Here is a 20,307-nt window from a genome sequence, read left to right as displayed (position 1 = left end):
GCTGGCCGATTGTAGGCTCAAAAGTAAGGCAGAGTATGAATCCTCTGAGTGGGAGAGCACAAATTATGCGACCAACCGAGATGGTGTCTTAGCCCCCCCGGCTGGCTGTTTGGAACAGCGTGTCCCTGCTGATTGATTGAAACAGAGTGTCCCCCCTGATTGGCAAAAGGACCTTAAGGTTCTTCAGGCGCCTCCCACAGTCTCAGAGCTGTCAGTCTATATGTAATACATCTTTTTTTTCATTTTGGGCCCCAAAATTAAGGGGCGTCTTATACATGGGTGCGTCTTATACATGGGGAAATACGGTATTTGCAGATTTATGCCTAAAAATTATCTTGCACATGACACCTTCCCGTTCTAGAGGGTGGCTGGGAAATTGTTACCTACATGACGATTATTCCTGCTCACCTATCACAATTCTTCCGATATGACAGTCTGCCTGTGTTACCATGTTGCTCTCATTCTTGTGCTGCACATTAAAGAGACATGGTGGGGGGGGGGGGTCAGATTCCACCTGGGTAACTTTACTGTTCTGTGGTCTAAGAGCCATGTACACAGTTGGCCACACCCACAGCGCTGCACTCTGTCCATGAACCCTGTAGGGACCAATTGTACACCCCTATCCCAATCACTTTTCTTTTGAGACACAGGCAAGGCTTCTTCTGTTAGACCTCTCAAGGTCTTAGAACAAAGGACAGTCCACAGTGCAGGCTGCACGGCAGAACCTCTCACCTTGGGTCCAGTGTCTAGGAAAAATGGTCTGGGATCAGGGTCTGTCTGTTGAGGGGAGTCCTTTACCCATAGATCCCTGCATTTCCCCCACACCCTGTGTTCCCCCCTGCAAGCGCCATGCAGCCACACTGTTATCCAGCACTGCAGCAGTGGTCTCTGGGAAATTGGGGACAACACACAATATATCATCTCCTAGTTCTGTCTCCCAATACATCTTATTCTTGTCCCTGTGACACAATGTTCTAGACTTTCCTTTGTAAGTACATTGTTAAGCCTGGAGGTAACCTTCCGCAATAATCTCGTCTCTATCCCTAGCTAGGTCTCTTCTTGGGGTCTAAGTGAGAAAGCACCTTCCTAGTCTCAGGTATTGGGGACCCCACTAATTTTGGTGCAGACGGGTACACACTAACCCCTAGTACTACCTCCCCGTTAAGCTGTTCCTCCATATTCTGCCACACTACTCTTTCTCCCCCTGGCTTAGTATAGAAAGGTTCAAGGTGCGCCCCATCGGCCTGTAACCCTCTAGCATCTGTCTTTATCAGAACCTCTAGAGAACTAACTGAGTTACCCACCTTCTCCTTCTTAAGCTCCGGTAAATGGGATCCCCGTGTCCACTACATTGTTGAGCCATGCTGGTTTAGGCTCAGAGGGATTCACAATTTTCCTCTGCCCTTAGCTTGCACATGACACCAACTATCCACTTGAGAGAGAGTGTGAGTGAGAGCACAGAATTTCAAATTTAGACGGTATCACTGCTCCACTAAAGGGAGACATCGCAATCTTATGCACATCTTATGCAGATGAATACCTGCAAACAGCTGTCTGTCCTCTTAGGCATGTTGAGGCAAAACTACTTTGTTGGGCTCCAGAAAAGATGGAATGAACTAATCCTGAAGTCTTCTTAGAGACCTGGCTGATCAATGAACTTGGCAGGGAGGTCTTTACTTCCCATTTCACAGTACATCACCCTCTCCCAAGTTTATCAAATTTAGGAAAAACAGTAGGTTTTTCCTAATTTGATAGCAGAGGTTGGATTGATAGACATCTGGAGGCTGAGTCATCCTTTGGCTAGGCAATTCTTGTGCTACTCGCTGACTCATACCTCACATAGATTTGGTTCTCAATTCACATTGCCTGACCCCAATGGTCTCTGAGATCGGTCTCTCTCCAACGGCATCTCAGATCACTCCCCGACGGCCTTGACTCTGAACCTATCTTCAGATAAAGGGATCTGTTTTTGGAAACATAATCTATTCTGGCTTTCCCTAATGGGCATGGGCTTGGATCTTGTAAGTGATTGGGAGAACTATTTTAGTGAAACGCAGTATGGTGCATTGTAGAATTCCTTTATGGCCTTCCTTCAGGGCACATTTATAAATAATGTAGATGGCATAAAAAAGTTTTTCAAAAAATAAATAAAATACATTTTGTAAACTGAAGGGTGAGGGGGGCCTTGCATTGCTCAACACTAAAATGTATTATTTCGGTAGCCAACTATCTCATTTGGTTGACTGGGTGAATGCAGCTCCTAGTGATTCTTTGCGTCACTTTTTGGGCAAGCAGACAGGTTATCTACAGCCCCTGCAGGTTCTCCTGTCTGGTTCCAAGTGACCCCCATCATAAGACAAGTAGTGAAAATCTGAACTGCTTTGCACACTTTGATGGCACTGCAATTGACCCTGACACCCATTTGTGGCTTAATGACAATTTTCCTGAGCTGAGTAAGATTTAATATTCTTCCACTTAGAACAATCTAGGGATTACGTTAATAGGGCAGCTGCATTGTAACAATTTGCTTAAGTTTTTTGAACAATTGAAATCAGACTTTGAAATGCTAAACTTCGTTTTTTGATACCTCAAACTGAGAGATGCCATGAGTACACAAACAGTGGATGGGTCACCTGTGTTGGAAAATTCCCCTCTTAAGAGAAGCCACTGCTTATTTCAATTATCAGCAGATTCATTTTTACATCTTTCATTGGGTCTAGTTTATCCCGATTAGTCTGCTCAGGTTTGGTAGACTGTCTTACTCTAATTGCCCAAAATGAAATTCCTCCTCAGCTACTTTCTGGCATATGCTTTTACCATGCCCCAAAGTGCATAGAATTTGGGTCTCTCTCTGGAAGGTTTACTCAATGATACAATGAATCATGAGCGATTCATGTACACTAGCAGAAAATTCAGTAATATCATACTATATAGTGCCATTGGTACAATTCCAAATTCTCTCAACGTCATCCGGACTTACTTAATATGTTGACTTTTGCTTAAAGTACTGATACGGACTGCATGGTGGGGAAAGTTTTATGTATTTTGACCATCTGAGGATATCCATATTCCCGCGTACATAAATAAATTACAATAATAATAGCAATGGTGTATTTTGGCCATCTGAGGACATCCGCATGCCTGCACACAACAACGGCTAGCTATGGAAGTTACACCCCTGTTCAACCACTGGGTTTCATTTCAGGAAGTTTGATCCCTCTTTAAAGCTGATATGCAGTTCTTTATGTAGAATTTCACCCCCGACCAGTTCCGATCTTTGAGCGTTGATGGTTCAGCCATGAGGCATGAGACACAGTCATTCTTGCCAGGCACCATGCATGTTTGGATAATCTTGATCATGTGCTTCTCCACAGCTTGGATCTCCTCTCTGTCCCAGGTTTTACTCCGTACTTCTTTACAACCTGAAAGGAAGTCGAATGGTCCTTTATGACATTGCAAAATACAGAGTAGGCAAAGTGCTTCTGCCTACACCGACCTGTGAAAGCCTTGGCTAGACACTGATCCAGTGATTTTGGGTCTCTACACCACCTCTCTTCTGATGTGGAAGTTTCGACGGAGTGCTTGCACACTTGCTCCACTGTCACAGGGGATTGCTCATCATCTGACCTGTCACTCTGTAGGTGGACCGGATCTGAAAAGAAACAGATATGTAAATGACGGAGGTAAAAGTCAAAAGCATACATCAGACACGATTTCCAACTTACCATCTGGATCAATGTGCATCTCATCCAAATTCTTACCTTTGAATTCAGCCAGTATGCCACTCTTGAGTCATTAACAGTTTGCTGATCTTGGAGAGTTGGAGGGTACCTTCTTGGAGGCGGTAATACTGTCGGTGCACCCTGATGTCATGCCAAAGAAAGTCCGCCAACTGATCCAGCTCTGTGTTTAGGTTGAGGAACTTTGAGAGAGTGGCAACGTGCTTCTGAAGCTTCGTAGAAGACAGTATGTGGGGATGTTTGGAGGCACACTCTTGGGCAAACGGAGAATTTGAAGTGTGACAGGGCAGCTGGTCTGGCAAACATGTAGACATTTTGGTTATCTACTCCAATTCTTTACACTTCTCTGCAAGAAGTTCTATTGCACCTTGCATCGCTTATGGGAGCAGAATGGGGACATTTGTCCTTCGTTTTCCTCAGATTAAAATGCAAGTGAAGTGCCGGCAGAGCTTCCTCTCAACCTAAGATAGTGCTAGGGCCATATCTTTGTGGAGATCCAAAGGATCACTTGAGGAGAAAGTAGTCAGCAATATCTTAGAAACTTCCCCTTCCCTTGCTGCTTCTCATTGAGGTAAAATTGTTTTCACATCTTCCATGAGAAAGAGGAGCTGAGGTATGTTCCATAGTGCATAGAATTTGGGTCTCTCTCTGGATGGTTACCCCTCTCTGTTTCTCATTCCTGCTGTCTAGCTTTCATTGCAACCCCTATAGTGTTCTTATTAAGGCCCCATGTAGTTTTATATGTGCAGCCCCCTCATGACAGATTTATATAAGCACCCAACTCATTACAGTTTTATATGTGCAGCCCCTAACTTACCTTGAGGTGGTTGGCACCATTCTGCAACATCACTCCTCACTGCTCAGATCAAGTGAATACTTCCTGTCTGAGCGTTCAACTGCCAATTTCTTTGATCGAGACGCCGGTGCCCTGCCCAGTGTAAAGAAAAACTATATTACATTTTTTTTAAAAAAGTGATGCGGCCCAGCAAGGCGGTGGCAGCAGGCCCCATTATCTCCATGGGACTCAGTGCCGCACCGCTATTAGTTCCGCCTCTGCTTAGGAAAGTTTCCTTTAAGATCTCTCTGACAACAATGGCATTTGTTTGATTTCTAGCCATGTGCAGCAGAAAACCACACATTAGGAACATATTTCTGATAAGCTATTGCTTTGTGAAGAACTATGTAATTTGGGCCATTGTCTCTGTGACTGTCTAATGTGTTGTCTGTGTATGTCAATTTTGCAGGCCTATTTCTGACATGTTATATTTGACATGGATATCTCTGTGCTGAACCTAAAATATTTGTTTAGTTTATGTTAATTTCTTTTGTGCTGATTTCCCCTTGTGCTTAGTTTTGTTATGGTTTTTTGGGGGAAAAAATTCAATAAAAATACATGAATTGAAAAAAAAAAGTATGAGGTGATCATTATAGAAAAAACGGTAAATGAGTGAAAATGAATGTAAATTATATAATACTAATGTGGGACCAAAAACAGTTCAAAATGCCAAAACCGAAAACAAAAATAAAATAATAGCCTGTTGGATTTTTTTTTTAAAACCCCCCAAAAATCAAATCACAGGGATGCTTTTGGAATCAAAACCGAAACATGAGATGGCCTGCCCATTTGTAATATTTACTGATCCTCTTGTAGCATCATGATGCTAATTTTTAAAAATCCACAAGATGGCAGACGTGGTCCATGCTTTTTTAGCTACTACATTCATGTTTCCGACATTATTATTATAATTATTAATATTTAACTATAATAATTTAGGTTGTACCAACATATTTTGCAGCGGTGTACAATTAGATAATATTCATGAACACCAGTGAAACATGCAATCTAATTTCCTACAGGCCACAAACATACACAGAAGGGCTAAGTTAAGGTGCTCATACATAATTTTGCGCACATGTTTTAGGCTTAATTGGCAATGAATATCACCATGTACAGTTCCCAAAAGTTTGCAGTTCCTGTTCTTATTCAATATCAATGATATATTCTGGCAGATAGAACCTTAATTAGATTTGAACGTGGGACAAACTTTCTGTGTAGCAGCAATGATAACTCTGTGCAGTCTGAAATTCTCAAAAGTTAAACTTAACATAATACTTTCTATCAGAAAGTTCCCAGCTTTCTTCAGGGCCCCCATTAGAGAGTGATGTACCTCACTGCATGGAAACCAAAAGTGGTGGTCCCCATAGCTAGCCTCACTTTGCAACAGCTGACTCTACAGAATAATGAGACAGGAATCAAAGTAAATTGACAAGCCAAGGCAATGGCTCAGAATCGGTAAACTAAGCCAGGGTCACTAGAAAATAAGAAGTTGAAGGCAAGCAGGGTCAGTAGCAGTAAAACAAACAGAATAATGCACAAGCACAATTTTTATAGGGTCTCTTTCATATAAGATAATTTTACTGTTAATTCCTGGTAGAAAACCAAACTTTGATTCCTGCTGAGAACATGTCTTCAATATTTATCTGCTGCATTGCAATGGCTTTTCAGACTTCAAACCAGAGATTAAAAAAAGTGGTAAGGTAGACTTAGTGGTCAGGTAGATTTGGCGGTCAGGTAGAATTGACTCAACACTACAGAAGTGGATGAAAATTGATAAATAAATCTTGGATAAGTGCCATATACAGTGAAGAAATTAATTTTGTTGAGTCATAAAGGTCAGCCCAAGGAAGCAAATCACTCCATCATACTGATGAATGGATATATATGACCTGAAATATTTCCCCAGAAGTTGACTAACTACTTTCAGTTGTTGGATTGTGGATCATAGGCTAAGGAATATTTTATTTGACTCCTAATTTTGGGCACAAAGTTGGTCCACAAATTGTACCAAAAAAAAAATTCTATGGAAGCTCATGTAATTGAAAAAGATGCCAGCAAGAGGCAATGGAAGACTTTCAGATGTGTAAAATGGAACATTTCCAAAAAACAATCGTTGTGGACCCAAATGACAGAAAAGCTATAAGAAACTGGTAGATTCATGATAAAGTCCATGAAGATCTGGGACCAATGTTTACTTGCAATGAGAAGGGTCAATAAAAGTCCTGCAGAAGAATGATGAGAAACAACTTTGTTATTTTTGCACATAAAGAACAAGCTAAAATTTACTTCATAGCATCATTCCACAGACCAGGCAACCAATAACTTTGGTTAATAATTTCTAACGTTATTTTTCGTATTCCAGGATGTCCAGTAAACTTGGAGATGTGGGCTGAAGAAAGAAATTGAGCATGCATATTTGAAGAGGAGATGGACACAGAGGAAACATCCGAATTTGGCCAATTATGTGATGAATTGGCTATCGAGGGTTAATGAATTGGCTTGGGGGTGATGAATTAGCTGATGAATTGGATGGTGGGTGATGAACTGGCCGGGGGGTAATGAATTGGCTGGAGGGTAATGAATTAGCTTGGAGAAATAGGTGATGAATTGGCTGGGGAGAATGGCTGATGAAATTGCTGGAGCGGTCATAAATTGATTGCTGGGGGTGGATAAAATAGCTAATAGCAAATGAGTGGTTGGGTGTTGGATTAAAAGGATGGAGGTCATAAACTGTCGTGGGGGAATGAATTGGCTGTCGGGGGGAGGTTATGAATTAGCTTGTGGGGGGCAAGATGGAACCCTTAATCAGGCCCTGGCCACTGCACGATAGAAAACACATATCTGCTTCCAGGTCATCTTCAGCACGCTTCCCTGTCCACTCTCTATCTTCAACGTGCTTCTGCCAGGTACAGGCTCCAAATTCTGTTGCAATACACTGTTTATATCTGCAACATAACCCTATTTTAGCTGCAATTTATTGTTAACCATATATTGTAAAGAGCAAGAGACACTAGTGCAAAATAGGTATTTAGGTGGTGCGAGAGAAAAGAGAAAATATATATAAAATAGAATATAAAAATAGGCAATAATCGGATGGAACCAATCTATTTAAAAAACATTTAATACCCTATTAAACAAGGAAATACATAAATAAGATACTGATACAAATAGTGCACAGATGCTTAGCCTCATAAAATCGGGTAATGGCAATAAATAATGCAGCTGCAACACAGATGAAAAAGGCTAGTCTCTTATACCAATGGGTCAGAGATTGAATATCTAGCTGTGACATAAATAGTCAAATCCTAAACACTTGAACATATTAATTTGCTTATAAAAGTGGACACCAAATTCCCCCTGACGCATTTTGTCTGCTTACAGCAAACTTTCTCAAAGCAATGTGGTAATTACTTTCAATCTCCTTCTTTATAAAGTTGCCATCAGACCTCTCTTGGTCAATCGCTTAAAAATTAATTCTAAACATATGAGGACTTTTTTACTTAACAAACATCTCTGAAGAGACAAATTATTAACTCATTGATAGCCCCATGTAAAATGCATAAACACACATAAAACAAATCTTGATTAATATACCTCTGTATGATAGAAACATATATTAGACTAAATTGATTTTATTCAAGTATATAGTTAGATTACAAATGCTTATTATTCTTAAATAAACTTAAAATAATAAGTGTAAAATAATATTTATAAAATATAAAACGATTGGTTCCTCTCCCAAACATCACCCATCCTTCCAAACCTAATTACTTGGATCTAAATTCTCCCATAGTAAAATCTAATTCTAATTAACATACATAAATATGGAAAAAATCCCATATAATATATATTTCATAATAACTGACAAAAAAATATATTCAATACAACAACATGACCTTAAGGAAATAGAATAAACTAGATAATTCCCAATACTGACTTTATATCTGCCAATTAATTATTAAGAATCAGGCAAATAACTGATGATTCTAAAGAACAAGATAAGGGGAGGGGTAAGGGGGGGCAGTGGAGTGAAGTATACATGCAGTGTAAATTTAGTTAAAGACATAGAAGACTGTCATGGATAATTATCCACATAGGAAATTATGGAGGGAGAATATTTTTTTATTTTCTTTCTTCCTCTCCTGTCCTCCTCCCTCTCTACTTTTCTACCTATCAATCAGCATTATAAATACTAGTCATTGAATTCTATTGTTTCATTCAATCCTTCAGGAGATAGTGTTTGCAACTTAAAAATCCAAGATGCTTCACCCCAACATAATTTCTTATATTTGTCTCCGCCTCTAAGTATATATTCAAATTTCTCTACTCCAGTTATAGTTAACCCTATTGGGGAGCTCCCATCTTTATAATAAAAATGTTGGGAAATGCTATGTGCTAACAAACCCAAAACCTAGTTTTAAGGGACCGAGTGGTTTGTCCTATGTACTGAAGGCCATAGGGGCACTTCAGTACATACAAAGCCATCCTCACACTCCTCCATGTAGAGGTTAGCATAGCTCTGGGCAAACCTGGTCCCCATTTCTGTTCCCATCACCTGTAAATAGTGAAAAAGACTCAAATAAAAAATAATTATGAGTGAATATGAACTGGATGTAGTCCAGGAGAAATTTTTGCAAACCATATGAAACATCTGTATCTCTTTCTAATACTTTTTTTTATTGCACTATACTAGCTAGATGAGGAATATGGGTGTATAGGGCCTGTACGTCAAGGGTCAAAAACCCATAGCCGGGATGCCATACAATATCATTCACCAATTGCAAAATGTACATTGTGTCTCTGATATGAGATCTAAGTGGCATAACATATTTGTGCAAAAAGTGATCAACGTAAAAAGATAAATTAAAAGTTAGTGAACCGATACCTGAAATTATGAGACGCTCAGGCGGATGTGAAAGTGACTTGTGAATTTTGGGCAAATGATAAATAATGGGTGTAGTTGCAAGGTGAGTGAACAAAAAATTTGTATTCTTCCTTGGCGATAACCCTCTCAGTGAGGACGACATCCAACATACATTTAGGGTCATTCTGAAATAATTTGGTAGGGTCTTCTGATAATATACAGTAAAAGGTTGCATTGCTTAGTTTTTTAAGGGCTTCTTCTACATAGAAGTTCCTATCAAGAATTATGATTCCCCGCCCTTGTCTGCAGATTTAATTGCAATAGAAGTATCTTCTTGTAAAGTCTTTAAAGCTTTATGCTCTAATTTCAATAAATTTTATTTGCCTAGATCTTCATTTTTATTCTTGGCAAATAATACTTGGAAATCATTCCACTTATAAAACAAATAAATTCTGGGCTCCTTTGATTTAACGAATAGAACTAAGTTGTTTTCAGCCAATATCCTGCAAATCCAGTAAAACTGGCATGTTAGTTCCATCCCCCCTCAAAAGTTTTTTTGGTTGCAAATAGCTCTGTCTACAAAGGGACCTAACGTATCGGTTTAATTAGGTAAACAGTTCAAATAGGTTTGGGTTAGAACTGGGAGCAAGACTTAATCCTTTAGAAAGTCATTTTACTTGACTTTTATTTAACGTTTGCTTAGATAAATTAAAAATAACCCTAGGTTCAATTAAAACCTCTGTTGTTTTCTGGACTTTTTTCCCCCTGTTGTCCCTCGTACTCTCAGTCTCTTTGGGGTTCTCTGTACTAATGGCTTGAATCTGTTCCGATGGAGTTGCCACACTTGGGTGTCTCCCTTTTCTAAAAAATCTTGTTGATGGTTGTCAGATCTTAGTTTGGGCCTAGCTTCTGTAATTCTGTTGTTTTCTCTACTCCTTTCTCTAAAGGTCTCCTTAGGGGGAGGTGAGTACATAGTTTTTCATAATCATCGTCATCACCATCTATTTATATTTTAGTAGGTGCCGTATGCTTGTTCTCATTAGAATAATCAAACCGTCCTCTTTGGCCAGTTCTAGCTCTGGTCCAAGAGTCTCTTCTTTCTACAGACCAACTCTGCATTCCAAATTAATCTCTCTTCATACCAATAGAACTATCTTGCCAGTATTTTTCATTATATGATTTTACTCCATCATTCTTATAATCATTAATATCTCTAGAAAGCTTTTTGTCTTATTCGTAACAATTACGCTTTCACAAGTCTTCACTTTAGAATTTCTTAGTATCTCTTATGATAAATTATCTTTATACCAAATTAAACTACTTTTTACTTCTTTTATTTCCTCAATAGTCCCTGGCCACTGCACTATAGAAAACACATAACTGCTTTCAGGACATCCTCAGCATTCGGCACTCTGTATCTTCAATGCGCTTCTGCCAGGTACTGGCTCCAAATTTGGCTGCAATACATCTTCAATATAACCCTATATTATTTGCTGCAATACACTGTTTATATCTGCAACATAGCCCTATGTTAGCTGCAATTTATTGTTAACAAAACAAACTGAATATCTGGCGCTAATGTAATATCTTTTCAGAGGTTTTACCAAGTGATTACTGTTATGAGCTTACCTGATCCCCGTTCCGCTGCGCTGTCAGTGTGGTCTGGCAGCGGTATCTGATCCGTGCAGCGCTTCTCCTGATGGCGCCGCCGCACTTCCGGATTCTTCCTGCAGCCGATCATGTGACTCCTGGGCGGGGAATTCAAACAGTTATATCTTCTCTGCTCTGACACACTGCCTGTGTCAGAGCAATGTGTTTCCTGTTCCCGGCTAACAGTTCCTGTGTTCCTGACTCCTGTGAACCTGCTCCCTGTGTATCCCTCTATTCCTCCTACTCCTGTGTACCGACCGGGCTGTGTTACCAACTATTCTCTGGATCTCCCTCTGGCACCGTATACCCGATACCTCCTGTGAACCGACCCGGCTGTGTTACCAACTATTCTCTGTATCTCCCTCTGGCACCGTATACCGGATACCTCCTGTGTACCGACTCGGCTGTGTTACCAACTATTCTCTGTATCTCCCTCTGGCACCGTATATCTGATATCACCTGTGTACCGACCCGGTCGTGTCTCTGGACCCATATCCTGCCACGCACCCATTGGCTCCGTGCATCTACCGGTTACTGTTCCAGACCTACAACACCTGGAATTAACGGTTAGTGCCTGTACTTGCACCGCTTTGTCATATTGCTTGTCTGCCTGCCATCACTTAGAACGTTCTCCCTTACGTCAGTAGGCTAATCTGGGGGCCACGGCCTGCGGTTCTTCGGCAGCAAAGTCCACACTACCTTGCGGTGGTTCTTGGTGAAGACCGGAAGGCCGTTAGACTCCGCGCCCTAGGTAATCCTGTGCTAATACTGACTAAGGCATCAAAATCGTAACAATTACACTCTGCATATATAACAGACTATGAACACGATTGTTTAAACACGTAGCAATAAACCGGAAGAAGGCAGGGAGTACACATACACTAAGCAATGCAAAACATTTAAAACGCAATATGACAATAAAAGAAATAGTTTTCTCTTTTGTCCCTAGATTCAAATTAGCGCTCCTTTAGATTATGCAAAAATGGACACTCGGTTTCTCAACACAGAATGATAAACAGGTTTTGAACACATTGCGTTCTTACCCATATATGACGCGTCTCCACCCTTTGTTGAGGAATCAAAATCCGTTGGTCTTGCGTATCGTCCGGTAGCGTAACTTCCGCCGCGAGCCCCCAAATTGTTATGCACGTTTTGTCGCTATCCAATAATGATTGTCGAATCTCCATTTGTGCTTCCAACGCACAAAGATTTATTATCCAAAAGTAGCAGAATAATTCAAGCGAAATAATAATAAGACAAGCCGTTACTTATCGCAGGCGCTCTGGATCCAGTGAACAGTCATTCAGGTCTGAAGGCTGTGGTCAAGGACGACTGGTCACTAAGCGCAAAGCTCCTGCTTATATGCAGTCAGAAATACAGTGAAACAAAGCAGATGGTGTGGCTTGCTTCTATTGGTCAAGGCTTCAGGAAGGTCCAGTGTACTGCAGGTACCAAAATATCCAAAGGTGGTCATCCATCCAGGGGATGTTCTCCGACTTTCCCGCCAAGACTCCAGTTTTCAACTAGTAAGAATCTATCAGGAGTGTGGTTAACTCCTCTTCACCAAGCTGCCCGTACAATTTGTTGCCCAAGTGCATCCACCAGAGCCGTAACTTAGAATTCTAGTGCCCTGTGCGAGAAAGACAAATGCCGCCCCCCTAGCCCTCAATTTTAACCAAAATAACCTAAATTACTACTAAATTGCGCCCCCGTTCAGCGTTGCGCCCTGGGCGGTCGCCCCTGTCGCACAGCCCTTGTTACGGCCCTGGCATCCACCCCTTCTTTATCTCCAGTTTCAACTAGTCTATTAGCATTTTACTGTTGGTATCACTTTAAACATTTATTCCATAACATCAATAACTAGAGTATGCAAAGTGCGATCTCTTCGGCGAATGAACCGGATAGCTGCTAATGAATAGGGGATTAAAATGATACTAACCTTGGGTTTCACTTAAATGCATATATCTTATTAAACATACATACTACTATATTTCGATATAAATGACTGTGTTGCAACTACAATTAATGTGTACTATTTACAAGTGTGTGTGTTAGTGTAAATGTGAGTAAAAGTGTAAAACCTTGTTATTGCCACGTGTTGCTCCTGGATACGCCCTAATACGCCGTAGCATACTCTACGCATATTTGCAGACAAAGACAACCAAGTTTGCTCGATATCAATTGAAATGACTTTATCCCAATTTGCTGACTTCGACATTGGCAATAAGCCTGCGCTCGGTATATCCCATATTGTATGTGGTACCAGCTGAGTGGCAATATAAATGTCCATATATGTATACAAAACAAAAAGACAGGTGCCAGCACTTATCCTTTACACTGCATATCTGTGTGTGTCTAGCAAAATGAAAACATGAGGCATTGGTTCATATCTTGATCAAAACATTTAAGCCTGCATCCCAGCGTCAAGGGCACCTCATTAAATGCAGGTCCTACACTGACCTATATGCTTTAAACACCATTAAAATGCAGTTAAAATCAGATGCACTCACCTCCCAGGTATAGGGGTTTACATCTAGCAAGGGCTGGCTTGCGAGCCACACCCAAATGTGCCTTAAATATGCTTGGTGGACAGCTGCTATGACAATAAGGCAATATTTTGAAACAAAACCAGAGAAAAAACAAGCCCGCGCTTGGTATATCTCATATTGTATGTGGTACCAGCTGCGTGGCAATATAAATGGCCATATATGTATACAAAACAAAAATACAGTTGTCCGCGCTTATCCTTTAAACTGCATATCTGTGTGTGTCTATTTTATTTTCTGGAGCTGCCAGTTAAAGGGAAGAATTTGTTCTAGGTGAGACATGTCTGGCCCGAATATGTAAAAGTCCAGGACCTCCGTTTTGTCCGGGTTGATCTTATAGCCAGAGAAAAAGCCATTTAAATCAAGTTTGGCCATAAGGGAGGGGAGAGAGGTAGTCGGGTTGGCCAAGGTGAGTAGGACATCGTCGGCGTAGAGCGCTGGCTTGTGTTCCACAGAACCTACTTGAATACCAGAAATCTGTTGATTGGTACGAATCCTGACAGCCAAAGGTTCTATCATCAGGGCAAAGATGAGTGGTGAGAGGGGGCACCCCTGTCGTGTGCCATTTGAAATCCCAAACAACGCTGAGGTAATGCTGTTGGCTGAGACTGTGGCCGATGGGGATCTATATAAGGCCGATATACTATTCAGAAATCTACCAGAGAAGCTCATCGACTCAAGGACCCCACCCATAAATGACCAAGAGATGCGGTCAAACGCCTTTTCAGCGTCTAATGCCATAATCAAGGAGGTTTTAGCAGTGTGGATAGAATGTATCAAGTTGATGGTCCTCCTGGTATTATCTGAAACCTGTCTACCCATAATGAAACTGACCTGGTCGTGGTGAATAAGAGACCGCAGGAGTGGATTTAGTCTGTTGGCCAGTATTTTTGCGCAAAGCTTCAGATCTATGTTAATAAGCGATATTGATCTGTAGGGTATGGTCTTTGCAGGTTTTGGGATCACAACAATGTTAGCTCGAGTAGTGGTGGGATCAAAGGAGAATCTGATTAAAAAAAAGAAGAGGTCAAGTGAGATTCGAGAACCTTGCAAATTTTTTATAGTATGGAGTGGTGAAACCGTCAGAACCTAGGGACGAGGAGGATTTAAAAGATTTGATGGCTGCCAGGACTTCATCTTTTGTAATAGCGGAGTTCAAGAGAGAAAGCTGAGTTGAAGTAAGTTTGGGGAGGGTGGATTTGGTTAGGTATGCACTTAAGTTCTGTTCAGGGAGGTCCCTACGGGTGGAGAGGCAGGTAGCTTATAGAAGGAAGAGTAGTATTCCTGAAAGTTAGGCACAATAGCGGAGGGATCATATGTAATAGAGTAATGGGAGTTTATCAATAAAACCTAAGGCCCGTTTTAACCACATTTGCCAAATCAACACAGAGTCCGCTTTATCGGCCTTGTCGTAGTATCGCTGCTGGAGTTTCTGTATTATAGAAGCTGCCTAGTGTTTAATTGGAGTCTATCTGAGTCAATAAGCTAGAATCACAGCGTTGTTTGTGCTGGGTGTGCAAAGCGGAAAGTCGCTGCTCCAAAGAGGCCATTTCTGCAGCCGATTTCTTCCTGGCAGCAGAGGTAGTACTAATCAGGTGTCCACGAATAGTGGCCTTGTGAGCTTTCCACACGACTCCTGGCGCTATAGGAGATGAATTCTCTAAGAATAAATTAGTCATAGACATTTGGATGGTTAATGCTGCAGTCATTTAGAAGAATCGAATCGTCCAAGCGCCATGGCCGAGAGCGAGGCCGTTAGCGGATAAGTTCCAACAAGATATATACTCCCACATGATTAGTCCATGAAAATGGAGTGATACCCGCTTGGGTTGTATGGGACATAAGGGAATGAGAAACATGAAGCATATCGATGTGGGAGTATGTCTGATGAGGGGCTGAAAAATAGGTATAGTCTCTAGTGGAATTTTTGAGGCGCCAGGAGTCATACAGGTTTTGTTTGAGCAAGGATGCTAAGGTCTCTGATGTCTTTAAGGGAGGGGGGATGCATTTTTGGAGAGGTAGGAGAACATTTGTCTAGAGAAGGGTCAAGAATTACATTAAAGTCTCCACCTATTATCAAGTGTCCTTGTGGGAGTTTTTCAATGTGTCTAAATAAAGTGTTGAAGAAGGGAGCTAGTCCTTGGCTTGGGGCATAGACAGATCCCAGAGTGATTGGGTTGGAGCGAAGAGTGCCAGTTACCAGTAGGAAGCGGACTTCCGGGTCCATATAGGTGGAAGAATGGGAGAAAGGGACTTTACTATGGATGAGTATCGCTACCCCTAGTTTTTGCAGTCTGCTGAGGCAAAAAAAGTCTGTGAGAACGGTTTACCTTGAAGCGGAGTGCGATTGCCAGTGCGGTGGGTTTCTTGTTAGAAGACAATATCTGCCTTTTCTCTGCAAGGACTATAGTACGCTTGTGGGGGGAATTTAACCCATTCACATTTATGGAAATAAGTTTCAACGCAATATGAATGAGATGTATTCAGTCTCGAGGTGCAAAATGAAAACGATAGGACAAAAAGGAAAGTGTTAATCCCTTTCAATAGTGGAGGGGGAAGCAGGGAGAGAGAGAAAGAAATAGCCAAATTGGGGATAGGGAGGGATAGGGTGAGAAGGGAGCCTAATTGGGCGAAAACCCTTAAACATAGGAACCCAGAAGAGGTTCAGAAAAGCAACAGAGAAAATACTCATTAAGTAATCACAAACTAAGAGGGTGCATGGGGGTAGGCTTGGAAAGTGACTTGGAGTGGAGTCAGAAACGGGGACCAGTGATATCAATATAGAATGAACAGCATAAGTTGCCGTGGACAACGTGCAACTATTTGGTAATATAATGATTAACAAGTATAAGTGACATATGTAGTGACATATGTAAATGGGGCAGGGAGGGAAGGAGAAGACGGGAGGAGAGGAGTAGGGGTATGGGGGTGAAGGGGGAAGTAAGGGCAAAATATATGGAGGGTAATAGGAAGGGGGTGGGATGGGAGAGCAGGTTGTCTCCATTAGGTGAGAGAGAAAATTAATAACAATTATAACCAAACAGTACATTGGAACGGTATATACAACAGTGTACAAACGTCAATTTATTGTACTAACAGGTTAGTGACATAGAATGAACAATATATGGTATTTTGATCAATTTTTAACAGTATGGTAGTACGATGAACAACAAATATATATAAGTGACATTCGAAAATGGAGCAGAGTGGGGAGGAGGGAACAAAGGGGAAGGAGCAGAAGAAGAGTGGAGAGGTAGATAGAGGGTGTGAGAGGGAAGGAAATTAGAGGGGAGGGGGGAAGAGTGTAGGAAGGGAAAGCAGATTGTCTCCATGTAGTGAGATTGGAACGGTATATGCAGCAGTATATGAGTTTCGGTGTGATGAGACAATGATTTTAAAAATAATGACAATGTTACTAAGCATACTGAAAATAATGTAAATACGAATGGAGGGAAAGTCAAGTAGATTCAGGAGCTTCACCTAGCGGTGTCAACCACGGTAGGCATCCATCTGCAAAGAGAGAGGTAAAAACAACTTTCTCCTCTTCCTCAGTGTGGTGGGGAAAATATTTTCAAGAAGAGTCACATTTGTCATGGAGGTCTGGCGTCTCTGGCCGGCCCTCGGGATGCCTTGGACTACTCCGGGTTTGGTGGGGCTGAGCAATGGCGCTTTGGAGAGCCAGATTGAGGAGGAGGTGCAGCAGGAAGGATATCCAGTTTAGCCAGCAATTTCTCGCCCTGAGTCAAAGTTTTAACGTAGTGTGAGGAATTAGCAGCGAAAACCTGCAATTGGAAGGGAAATCCCCAACGGAACCCGACATTATATTGACGAAGAAGTCTGGTAACTCGTTGCAGGTCTCTATGTTTTTGAATAGTGGAGAGCGCCAGATCCTGGAACAGTTGTATGTTCATTTCACGGAAGACAGTAGTAGAGCTATCCCTGGTAGCCATGAGGATATACTCCCTAGTTCGGAAGTAGTGGAGGCGGACAATGTCATGCGGAGGCTGATCAGAGGAAGGGCGAGCTCCAAGACCTCTGTGAGCTTGGTCCATGAGGCAATCCATATCTGAGAGATCAGGGAGAATGTGGAAAAATAGATCTTTAAGAAATATCTGGAGTTCAGACGTAGAAATAGCTCCTGAAACATTACGGATACGGTCCATTATTCTGTCGAGAACGGTTTTCAGAGTCCTCTTGCTTTTCTTTAATGGCCTCAAGTTCATCATGAAGGCAAGACACTTCTCTACTAAGGATGTCATGAGAGCAACACAAGTCGTCTGGTTTAGATTCAAAAGTGTCCGTCCTATTGCCCAGGGAGACAATTTCAGACTTGAAGTCATTGACCGCTTTGGCGAGTTCCTGATGGAAGGTGGCTTTAACCCCTTCAAGTAGGCTAGTCATAAGTGATTGTTACTGTCAGTCAAGTTCCAGATCTACAGAGGAAGGAGAGTTTGAGGTCTCGGATTGATCAGGTGTTTTGGAGGCAGGTTTGCCTTTGGCGCCAAACAAATTGGAAGGAGTGGCCTGAGGCATTTTTTTCTGTTTTTGTGACATAACTGCTCAGACCATGGAGAACTTTGTACAATGTGGTAGGAAAGGGGGAAGAATAGGAGAGGAGTGGAAGGGGAAAGGTGCACTTTGTCTTACGGGAACATAACGGGTCCGCACGGTACGGAACCAGTGTGAAGTTACATTAGAGGAGCCAAAAAAATAGGAACCAGTAAAAAGGAGTGGCCTGGATCAAAAAAGATTAAGTAAGGGTTCTTTTGGGTGGCTTGTATGTGATACAAAGAGAACCTGACAAAGTCAATACAAGCACAGGTAGTGATGCTGGACAACTGCCGCTATGTGGCAGTAGAGGCTTTCAAAAATGAAGGTTGTGAACAAAAGGCAGTTTAAGTTAATTGAGCAGGTGAGCCGATTAAGTCTGTTTCACTGGATGGACTTTGCGCTGTCAGCAAAAAATTAATTATGGAGTGCAGGGGGACATTTCCAGTGACAGTGTGGAATGTCAGCAGAATCTTGTAGCTGAGGTGACAGGGCGATAGATTTCTGTCAGCAGGTTACTGTACTGCCTGTCACAAGCAAAATATTAGCAGTAGTCATTTTTTACAATGTTGCAAAAAGAGAAAACTATAATAACCCCGCAGCAGGTAAAGACAGAAGTGTGCAGCTGCTTTGCAGCGTGCGAAGTGCCGACAGGCATTAGCGGTAGTCCCACAGTTGGTGGAGAGGCGGCAGACGTCTGTAGGTGATTTGCAGTCGGGGAAGAGCCAGCCCGGTGTCAGGAACCCGATATTGATGCGGTACTGCCAGGGACCCCCGCGGTCGCAACCTTCGCAATCTGGGTGGGCCGCAAGCCAAGTGTAAGACAGTCTCTGGACGAGGATGGAGGGCCGTGCCCCTGGAACTACTTCTCCGGAGAGAAGTACGAGACACCCTGCAAGCACTGCAGGAGGAGATGAGCTGTCGGGTGTATTAAAGTAATTCTATTGTTTTCAAATAAGCATTGCATAGGCGATTGTATTGTTTTTCCAACGCACAAAGTAATTTATTTAGCAGATGCAAAGTTTTAACAGTTCAATACATGATTATAATATAATACAGTACAGCCAATACTAAAAAAGATACATACATACCGCTGCGTTCGCATGCGCTTGCACTGCGCCCCCACGGGTACCAGTGCACAGTAGTTCACCCTTGAATACTGTAGTCAGAGTAGACTGAAGCTAGTGGGAGCGCAGCTATGATATATATATATATATATATATATACATTCAGTGTTACAGAGTGAACAATGCAGATGACGTGACTTGCTTCTATAGATCCAGACTTCGGGTGGGTCCAGGGTAAACAGGTCATAGGCTAGTTCAAACTAAAGAATTCAAAGGTGGGGGTCATCTCTCCAGGGGATGTGCTCCTTTTTTCCCGCCAAGACTCCAGTTACAACTAGTCCATTAGCATTTTATAGTCAGCATCATATTAAAGGTTTATTCCCTAACATTAATAGCTAGAGTATGCAATGTGCGATCTATTCGCCGAATGCACCGGACAGCTGCTGATGTAAAGGGGATTAATATGATATCAGACATGACACATTTCCTATAACCTGAACCTTAAATAACACTGAAGTGTACATATAATCATAATATATAAACTAACTAAATACTATCTGCTCATAAATCACTGTATAACGGAACCAATATGAATATGAATTATATAAATAACTAAATGTTGTAATGCGAGTGTGTACGTGGGTATTTTACTGTGCGATCGCAGTATGCCACGTGTAGCCTTTACACCAATGTTTATCCAACAGTGCAATCGACCAATAAAACAATATTAACAAATATACTTTCGTTCATCCAATTATACGACTTCGACAGGTGCCCGCTGGTCTGTTAAGACTCAGCTAGGTTCAGTCTCGACGGCGGTTTTAAGTCCTGGGACAACAGTAGTAAGCTGTGTTGTGGGGGAGCAGATGGATGGCTAGGCCGCAATCCCTGGATCCGGGTGTAGGATGGAGCCACAGATGTCAGAGGGCTTGATGTAAAGCTGGAGTGCAGGGAAACCTAGATCCACCTAAAAATACTTAGAGATAGGACACTCAGAAGACCGATGGAGCATGATTTTTGTGGTTATAAGAGCAGAAGCTCAATCCACCCGCGT

Source organism: Mixophyes fleayi, chromosome 2, assembly GCF_038048845.1.
Source record: "Mixophyes fleayi isolate aMixFle1 chromosome 2, aMixFle1.hap1, whole genome shotgun sequence".
NCBI lineage: Eukaryota > Metazoa > Chordata > Amphibia > Anura > Limnodynastidae > Mixophyes > Mixophyes fleayi.
This window is presented reverse-complemented; position numbering follows the sequence as displayed.